General features: G+C 44.9%; 1 non-coding gene across 1 annotated transcript; it reads left to right on the forward strand.

The window, feature by feature from the left end:
- The first annotated feature begins 1716 nt into the window (after positions 1-1716).
- On the forward strand, positions 1717-1789 carry TRNAA-CGC (transfer RNA alanine (anticodon CGC)). The gene has a single exon. It is a non-coding gene; the product is annotated as a tRNA-Ala (tRNA).
- The last annotated feature ends 8459 nt before the right edge of the window (positions 1790-10248 follow it).

The raw sequence follows: 10248 nt of genomic DNA on the forward strand, positions 1-10248 counted from the left end.
ATAAGCACCTATGCCAAGCTAGGTCCCACAGAAATGAAAGGTTAAAATTTCAAGATAAATAAGAAATGAATTCTCAGTCTAGTTGAGCAGAAAAACACGCAGTTAAGTGTTACCGTTGAGATATATTCAACATTCTATGAGGGAACATATGACCAAGTGATTTACTCCGTCTAGAAAAGTCATTGAAGTGTTTTCAAGGAAGAAGCACTTTAACTCGGTCTTACAAAGTGAATACAGAGTCACCACATGGACAAAAAACACATGCAAAACAGAAAGAGAGCCCTCCCTAAGATTCTGAATTCTGGCCCCCGATCTTGGACTTCCAGCCTCTAGATGAATCTAGAGAAATAGAAGTCATTGTGTAAAAGCCACTTAGTCTGGGTATTTTTATAGCAACCCCGACTGCCTCATGACACAACGTAGGCAGGTTAGAGTCCGGATGTGAGGCCCGAATGACTAACGGCACAGGAGGCAGTGAAGCTCAAAACCCAGACACAGAGAAAATCTCTCTCTGCAGGTGTTCTGCCATTGCCAGGGAAGCTGGAACCTGAGAATTCTAAGACACGAGCGTAACGTCAGAAACAAGCAAAAGAAAGGGGGGTCCGCAGTGACACTCGAGAGACATGCGTTCCAAGATGGAATCGGGTGTCACTGAGCTAAGGAGGCAGGCAGTGCTGAGCAGGCTCTTTCTCCTCTGTTTCCCCAAAACGCCAAGGGAAAACCCCGAATTACCAGTCCCTGGGCTCCCTCTAGCTCTGACAGTTTGTAACTCCCATCTCGGGCCAGACCCTATTGAGTGCTTTTAATAAACGAGGTAGACCTTTCAGATCACTGAGAGGTAAAAATCGTTTGAAGTTTTCACACACCCTTTATATGTTACACTCAAACAGTACTTAGCTCTAGAACCCAAAACACTTTATCTCTGTGTCCACAGGTGGACAGTTCAACTGCCTGTGCTGGGGGTGGCTGCGTCTCGGGGCAGCTTCTGCAGTGAACGAGCGGGTGCCATCCCAGCATAGAGGAGGAGGAAGGCCTCCCAGCGCGGATTAAGGCTATCGATTACATCTACCCAAGGCCTCCCCAGCGCTTAATCCCTTTAGGCTTTGCCCAAGCAAAGTCCACGAGGGGAACCCTATTAAACAATGGGACAATTCTCCCATCCAGGTGGGGGACGTGCATACCCAGTAAGCGAACTCTCAGACTCCAGTAGCTGGACGAACTCCAAGCACAGAGAGAAGTTCTAAGAGTGTGGTGCAGAGTCCTTCGGAATTTCTTAAGAATAATGAATCACCTATTAAATTTTCTGTTCCTAAAAGAAGAAAAAAGTGTTTCAATACTGGTGCTCAGGGAATTTAAGTACCACCTAAAATCCACCTAGGAGGTTGTTTTTTTAATCTTTACAATATAGTTGATGATTTTACTGGTATAAGATATCACAATAAGTATGCATATGAAGTTGCGCTGATGAAAATTTACTCCATTTAACATTACGGAAAGAGACTTAAAAGCCATGATCTCGAAAAACAGACCATGGGCATCAGCTGGGCATTGATGAAGATTTTTATAAAAACATGTCACCAAACTGCCTTCTTCTGTGGACACCTGAAAGATGACCTTCAACTCAAGCAGAGAATTTAAGACTTGCCATATACTCCTCATCTTACTCAGTGGGAATCCAACGTTTACATGTGTTTATAAATGAATGGGTGGCAGAGGGGAAGGTACAGCTCAGTGGTAGAGTGCGTGCCTCGCAAGCACCAGGTCCTGGGTTCAAGCCCCAGTACCTCCATCAAATAAATAGATGAATAAACCTAATTACTTCCCCCTACTAAAATAAAGATTAATTTAAAAAATAATTTAAAAAATAAATGAGTGGGTAACAATTACAGGTAAAATCATCCACCCTTCATCTCTAAGGGAGTGGGGGGAAAAAAAAATTTGAAATGCTATTCGACCAGTGCATTTTTGCATTTTCAAACTTCCATGCTACAATTTCCTGGCTGAGACTATTTTAGCTGCAAAGATTACATTTTCTCATTTGGAAACATCACCTATTGAACAATGTCTGAAGGAAAAAAACTAGCTTTGTGGAAAGTGTTCTGCAGTGACCTGTGCCGGGTTTAATTAATACAGATTTGGCCTGAGCGCATGTATTCGGTGTGTAACATCGCAGTATGCCTGCAGCCTAAAGAAAACGGTGTTTGTTCCAAGAGAAGAAGGCAGTATTATCTAATCAACACCAGCTCTCAAATTTTATTAACATCAGAACCCTCTGGGGGGCTTGTTAAAACACAGACGGCTGGACCCCTCTCGGCGAAGTTTCTGATTCAGTAGCAATGGGGGTGGAGCCTGAGAATTTGCGTCTCTAACAAGTTCCCAGGTGATGCTCCTGTGGCTTGTCCAGGGACCACACTTTGAGAAGCACAATGGAGAGGACCCAACCCTGACTTAGGATTTGGGGAGCAGAGGGTCTGGTCCTAAGTCACACCACTCCCTCCAACATGTAGTTCAAGTCATAGAACCTCCCTCAGCCGGCGTGTTCGTCCTCCTCCAGGCAGAGGGACCATCCGGGTTCCTTTACACCAAAGATCTATGGCTCTTGGTCTGACTCACCCTACAGTAAGTGCAGCTTGTTAAGCATAACGCAGATACCCCAGGTACAAACCATCTGCTCATCGAGTCCAAATGGTAACTATTAGGAAGAAAGATGTGATGAACTGCTACCCAAGAAGCACCCAAAAGTACCTATTTGCCTCCACATGTTCACTCTTGTATTTAAATGGTTCTATAACTTCATATGGGGAATTTTAAAATATGCTTCGGTTTTCTCATCAGAACCACTTCAGAAGTTTCCCACTCTGTCCCCATCCCTGCGTTTGACTCCTTAATAGTCATTAAGTTTTAAATGGATCAAAAGTCGAGTTTTGATTTAGTCAAGTTGTTCCCTCTTGGCATTTGGAAAATAACCAAGTAGTTCCAATGGTTAATCAATACTTTACCGCCTAAGAACCCTTTACCAAATCAAAACCTGTGTGTGTGTCTGAATTCTTCACTGGCAGAGAGCGGCCTGGACCCTCTGTATTGACTGGGCCTCCACTATTATTAATTCAAAAACACAAAACAGGGAACCACGTCCCTCGGGAGGCTGGGGAGAATGGTGCGGCTGACTCAGCGTTCCAAATCAGATCAGGCGAGGTATCCAGCCTACCGAGTCGATGCAAAACTTGGACTAGTCACCAATGTCAAATTCAGTTTGGAGACCATTTTGTCAGCGTTCCCCACGAGGCAAACTTAACAGCAAATAGAAAGACAAATTCACCCTCGATGCGGTGCTGGAGGACAACCAACCCAGCAGCTGTGGGGCTGTGCCTGCTGCAATCTAACCGCAAGCTGCTTCGTCCTCAAATTGAGTACAAGGGGGACAAACTGCTGATCCACAACACACACCCCAGGAGCCGACTGCTGGAACAGAAGAAGCTGGAGCTGGACCACTCTGAAAATCAGGGAACAAGAGACGGCTCACTTTGCCAAAGAGCTTCATGCAGTTAGACCCCAGGTGGGACAAACGGATGCACTGATTACGGTCCAGAGAATTGCTGTATTTCAGAGCTGCCAAGAACCTTAGCAATCATGACTGCTATTTCTTGGCCCTTTTTTTTTTTTGACCATTTCCTTTTGTACAACAATACCTTAAAATATTTCTTTCCTTAGGCTTGGTCCTTGGCTCCTCATTCACTGGACTGTCTCTCTGGATAACTTTATCACTTTTATATGAATGACTCAAAGTTGTACCTCCAGTCCTGACCTTGCTCCGGAGCTCCAGACTCAAACATTAAACGCCTACAGATGTCTCCCTAAAGATGTCCCAGTAATGAATTTAACTCAGCGTGGGCAAGTGTGAGCTCACCGTCCTCCCCACTGAGCCACCCACTCCACTGCATCCCATGACCCAAGTTAATGATAGCCCACACTCTGCTTGCAGTCACCTGGCACAGACCATCAGAGCCCCCTTCCGTCTGCGCTCCCTCACTCACACTCCCTCTGCAGCATCTCCCAACACCCTCTCCTGTCCACACCCATCACCTGGACCATGGCCATAGTCCCTCTGGGACACCTTCTGCTGCCCAACCTCCTTCACACAGCTCAGCTCCAATGTCATCACTCCTCCGGCTTCAAAACTCTCATTGTTATTCTTTGCTTCATAAAATAAAGTCCAGATTTCTTAACAGGACAATTACGGGTACCTATTCCCTGATCTCAATCTTTCTGGCCTTTTCTCCCACTTCATCCCCTACCTCTCTCCTCCCCTTGGTCCACAAGCGGTGCTGCTTAGAGGCACCTAAAGAAAGGAAACTGAACTAACAATTCACAGAGAAGGAAACTGAAATCAATTTCACTGAACATCATAGAAATGAAAATTTTAAATAAGCCAAGATTATATGGGCAAAAATCTCCAAATTTGTTAATACACTGTCAGTGAAGCTACAAACAGACACCCTCATTTGTTCCTTGTGGTGGTATAAACTGGTACACTTTGGTGAATGGCTATTTTGCAAAGTCTCAAAATTCTAAATGCATTTCCACACTGTAGAAACTTGAAAGAAATGGCCTCACTTCTTCAGTCTTCTCCGCCCCCTCCTCCCCCTTAACACTGAACCTGGTTGACACACTGCCGACTCAAAGGTGATACGTCATGGACATGATGTGAGTCCTCCTGTGCAACCACCATTAAGGACTGGAACCTGTTTCACTTCCCCTCGAATCTGGGCTGGCCCTGTGACCATCTCTGGCTACCAGAACGCAGGGGCGTGCCAGTTCTGAGACTGGACCTCAAGGGGTCCTGCAGGCTTCCGCGCGCTCAGAGCCTTGCCAGCCCCATGTGAGCGAGCCCAAGCCAGGTAAGGTGACAGGCATACAGACCTCGGTCTCTCCAGCCAACAGCCGCCTGACCACCAGAGCTGAGAGTGAAGCCATTCTGGATACATCCTAGACTAGCCAGACCCACGCCAACGCTTCAGCTGACGGCAGACACTGAGCAAGCCTAACCGATCTCAGTGAAGCCCTGCCCATGTGTGCAGGAGCACCCAGCTCATCTGTAGGTTTGTGGTTAATAATAAATGCTAATTGCTTATTATTTGATCCCCTGTTGTGACAGGGAGCTGTCTCTCGCACATTGGCAGAAGAACTGGGAGAAATAGGCATGTTTCTAAGAACAGGTACTTTGGTTAGTTCAACGTGATTTCCTTATAGAAAGAGCATTTCTAGGTGAAGATACTGTCATGGCATTATTTTTTAATTGTGAATAAAGAGAAATAATTTAAATCACTAATAATAAGAGGACGGTTAAATAAATCATTTCATCAGTGGATGAAAAGGTGTGTAACTTGTTATGAAGAATTTTTGATACCCTGGAAAACACTTGGATTACGCCACTGTGGAAAACAGAATAAATAAAAATGCAGGAGTGTCTAGTCAGTAAGCTTTCAATGACATTAAAGAAAAAAATCCTTAAACAAACAAAAGAGAAAGACATAAAAGGAAGCACAGAAGCACATTAACAGTAATTGTTTTCATTTTCCCTCTTCCTGCTTTTCCTTAGCTCCTAAATTTTTAATCATGTTTGCACATTACTTTTAAAATGAACATACATATATAAGAAAATATATTATTTTCAGATTTTATATTTTCTGTATTTTTTATTTTATTATAAAATTATATTATATTGTATATTTTATTATATATGTATTTTATAACTATAAATATATTTATTATAAATATGTAGATTTATAATATATTATATACAATATAATATATAAATGTTTCATTTTATATATTTTAAAAAATATTTTATTTTATATATTATTATATGCTTTATAAATATATATTTTCTTTATAAATATATAAATATGTTTTATCATATTATATATATTTATCATATGCTAATTTTATAAATATATTTCATTATATAATATATATTACATATGATAAAAATGTTAAACATGTGTTACTTGCCAACAATCTAGTATGTGTGATTAGAGGACATAAAGAAGTAAATAAAGAATGAAATTCAACCTGTAACCATGATTTGTTACTTGCTTTCACAAACGACCTCAACATCTCAACATAATAAAAGGCTTTTCTCTGCCCACTTAAAAGCTGGCAGAGTGGGCAGGGAGGCCCCTGTCCCCCGTGGTCACCGAGGACCAGCTCCTACAGCTCTGCCTCCTCCAGGTCCTCATGTAGGGGTGCTCAGGTGCTCACAGGCACTGGCTAGAACTCAGCACCAGTCCCACTGTCCACCGTGAAGACGAGTCAGTACGTGTAGCCATGAGCCTGAGAGAAAGAAGCTGCAGACTCAGTGGGCGTCCAGCTGGTGTCCGACAGTTATCAGAAGAGCTCATGGAGGAGGAGGACTCTGAGCTACTTCTTAAAAGTTGGGAATGATGCCAACTGGAAAAATTAGCAAAGGGGCTAGTCCAGCAGGATAACTTGTCATGACAAGTACAGAGGGAGATAACTATGTAAATTATTTTTCAAGGGCAAAAAAAAAAAAAGAGTTAACCTCTACATTTTGTATTTCCTGTCAATGTTAGGAAAACACACTTCAGAATCTAAAAATCTAATGGGACTGTGTCCTCCTTTCAACTCTACCTCTCTGTCTCTTGTGTGATCACGAGCAAGTTAGGGATCAAAACTTAGTGATCTCACGTGTAAAATGAAGGTGACTATGCCTGCCTCACAATACTATTGTACAGTGTCAGTAAAACACACAGTATGCATTCAACAAATGAGAGCTATTACCATCATGTATTGTCACAATACAGAGTCACTTCTGATTCAGACTTTCTAAGTGTTTAGGACATAAACATCTTAAAGGTATAACTAACTCATCATCCTGTACTCCTACTCCTTAAGAAAAACAGGACAGAGAAAATAAAATAATTACTTTTCCACTCCAGTAATCAAAAAGGTGAATTACTCGTCATATAAAGTGAACACGCTTGACTTACGAAGCTAAAGAATGGCTTAATCGGACAATAATTACAAACTTATTGATTGTAGTTATATTGCGTGGTTTTATCAAAATACATTATCTTTTGTGTAACTAAGAGAATTCACTATTTCTAAGTTTTGGTCATTTATAAGCACAACATTAGGACCAACACCATAGTAAAAAAAAAAAGTCTGCAGTTCTCAATAGCTTTCATGACGACAAAAGGCATCAGAAACATCAGAAAAAGAGAAAGAAAAGAAAAAATCGTTTTTGACTACAGCTTTTGCCATTTAAACTCACATCACCAGGTTTGTCTTGTGACTTCTTGTCAAACGTTTCTCTTTGTGCTGTTTTCTTTTGTTCACCGTCAGAGACTTTTGGAATCCAAGTTTCTGAGCCTCCACTGAGTAACATAAATGCTCCAGCATCATTCCCTGGATCCCTTATCTATCTGTTATGTTCTCTGTGCCTACTCTGTGCCTTGCTGCTGGGGTCCACCCCGGGCAGCAAAGATGGAAGCACTTCCCTCTGCTCCTGAGACCCCACCAGGGCGGAGCCCAGCAGCTGTGACGTCACGAGGGTGACGCGTCAGTGTGAGCTGTCAGAGGTCCCCTGACCCAACCTGAGGGGACTAGGGAGCGTTCCCTTTGATTTCAGGTAAGCACAGTATCTACAAACACCAACCAGTCCCACGTGCAGGCCCCAGAAGACGGAGAAACCTAAAATATGGGAAAAGCACAAGGAATCGGGAGCTGAGCTACGTGGTGCCCTGACGTTGCTCTGTGTTGGGAGATCTGCTGGTTGGAAATGCCCGCATAACTGCCCCCTGCCTGAAACACTGGAAGCCCCTTTCCAGACCCCAGCGTCTGAGTTAATCCACCGCCACGCTGCCCGTTTATCCTCTAGGTACACGGAAACAAACGCTAGCAGACAAAGCTGCATTCAAAAACCACCCTCCTTTTACAGGAAGGCATGCTCCCTAGAGGCTGAAACACCTGTCCCCGCGAAAGCAGCATCACGACCGGTCCCCCCGCGCCGTGGGCAGGACTTCACAGGGAGAAACCAAAGATAACTTTGTCTCATAAGAAACAAGCGGACGGGGTGGCGGAGGCTTTCCCAGAAGCAACTCAAGTGTCGGGGAACAGAAAGCTTTAGACCCACAGTGATTTTTTTTTAATGCTTCCCATTGTGATGTTCAAACTTCTACACCTGTGGTGATGTGAAAAGCCGCATTAAGCCTTCACTACGTGTCAAGACTTGAATATCGATTTTTTTTAGACTGAGTGAGTAAAGTCAAGTCCTTAAGTATCTCAAATCTATTTCCACAGCTAGAAATACCCAGAAAAGGGGATTCACTGTTGCAATGACCTGTAAGGGTGTTTGAGACCACCAGCAAGAGAGGGGAGAGGGTTCAAGGAAGGACGGGATTAAGGAGGGTGTGGAAGTTATGCCCTGAGGTGAGGCGCAGCGAGGGGTAAACAAGGACTCAGATTTCTGCGCGGAAGTGATGGCCAGTGTTACTGGCCCCTTCCCGTGGGTCAGGCATCATTCTGGGGCATGGAGAATTATTGATTCAATTTATTCTCACCTGCCAAATGAAGTACATCGTTGCCACCCCGATATATGTCTCCTTGGCGTGTGATTATTTTAGGCTGATTATTTCTAAAACATGGAAGACCTGGGGAGTTTTTCTTTTCACCTCGCCCTTAAATGCCTAAAAGCATTTAGGTGGGGAGCCCACACCAAGAAGAGTTATCACCAAAGATAACTTTGCTTCATAAGAAAGACCTCCACATGGTGCAACACTTCCGTCTAGTAGACACATGCTCCTTCCAACTCCACCCGAAGTGCCTTCCTCCCCTCGGGAGCCGCAGGCCCCAGCCCTTCTCCTCAGCTCCAAACGCATATAAGCCTCCACTGTCCGACCTACCGGCGGGTCTCAGGGTCTTTGTGGGGCCCCAGATGGATGTAATTGATTTGATTTTCTCCTACTAATCTGTCTCATGTCCGTTTAACTATTAGACCAAGCAGAAGACCCTAGAAGAACAGCGGGACGCGCCTCCTCCCTGCAAGTAGACGCTGTTGTGACTTCCTTCCAAGGACTGAGGCCAAGACGGGGCAATGACTCGACCATGAGAAACCCCACCTCTCTTTAATAACAACAACAACAACAATACCACACACTTTCTAGGAGTTTATGTATTACTAGATAAGCTCTCCTCTAAACACAGGACACACACTAACTCACTTCATCCCCAGAACAGCCCTAGGAGGTAGGGTATGGGTTAAAGTGATGCTGTAACAAGCATCCCATAAAGGTAGGATGACCCAAACATGTCAGAGGCTCATTGCCTGCTCACACGTAACCCTCATCAGGGGTCCCCAGGGTGGATGTTTCTTCTCCAAGCAGTCACTGAGGGACCCAGGCTCCTTCCATCCTGTGGCTCTGCCACCTTCAAATGTGGCTGCCGGGTCGCTGTGCTTGTCTGCATCACGTGGATGGAAAAGGAACCAGCACGTGGGATCTCGGAAGTACTACAGATCCCTTCTGCTCTTTTTCCCTCAGCTATTACTCAAACGCTGGCCACATCCATCCAAAAAGGAGGCAACAGATGTGGCCTGCATGTCTGCCCAGGAAGAGGAGGAATCAGCTGAATGCAGTCTAAGTGTGCCTTACCTCGACATCGGCGCTTGTTTACTCCCTTCCCAGCGCTACCCAAGGGCTCCAAACGCAGTTCTGTACGCAGTGATGTACTGAGAAGTACTGAGAGCTCAACAGCAGGGGCTGGTGGGAGGCAAGGGCTGGGTGTATTCACGGGAAAACTGACCTGGCTTAGAGCTACTCCGCTTTCCTCCAAGGTGCGTTGGGTGGGGCGGGAGGACAGCCATAGTCTACGACAACCAGGTCGGGACTCAGGGTCAGCTGAACGAGAAGACAGGACACAGCGAAACCCTAGCAGGACAGGCACCCCTAGTCTGAGGGAACCTCAGTGTTCAGGGAGACTTAGCTGCGGGGAACCGGGGAGGGGCTGGTGAGGAGGACTGCGGGTGAAACCTTGAGCCCTTGGGGAAGTTTGCCTCCTGAACATACTTAGTGAGCCTGGATGAGCTCTGATTCCTGCTCACTTCAATTCTGTGTGGGTCCGGCCTTTCCAGGCCCCTGTGGCCCCTTGAGCTTCCTGAGCGCTCTGGGGCTGTGACCTCTGAGGCTTTGCTCTGAGTATCTGTTCCGCTGCCATCGGGATGCTGTCGGG

This window comes from Camelus bactrianus, chromosome 26 (genome assembly GCF_048773025.1).
Source record: "Camelus bactrianus isolate YW-2024 breed Bactrian camel chromosome 26, ASM4877302v1, whole genome shotgun sequence".
Lineage (NCBI taxonomy): Eukaryota > Metazoa > Chordata > Mammalia > Artiodactyla > Camelidae > Camelus > Camelus bactrianus.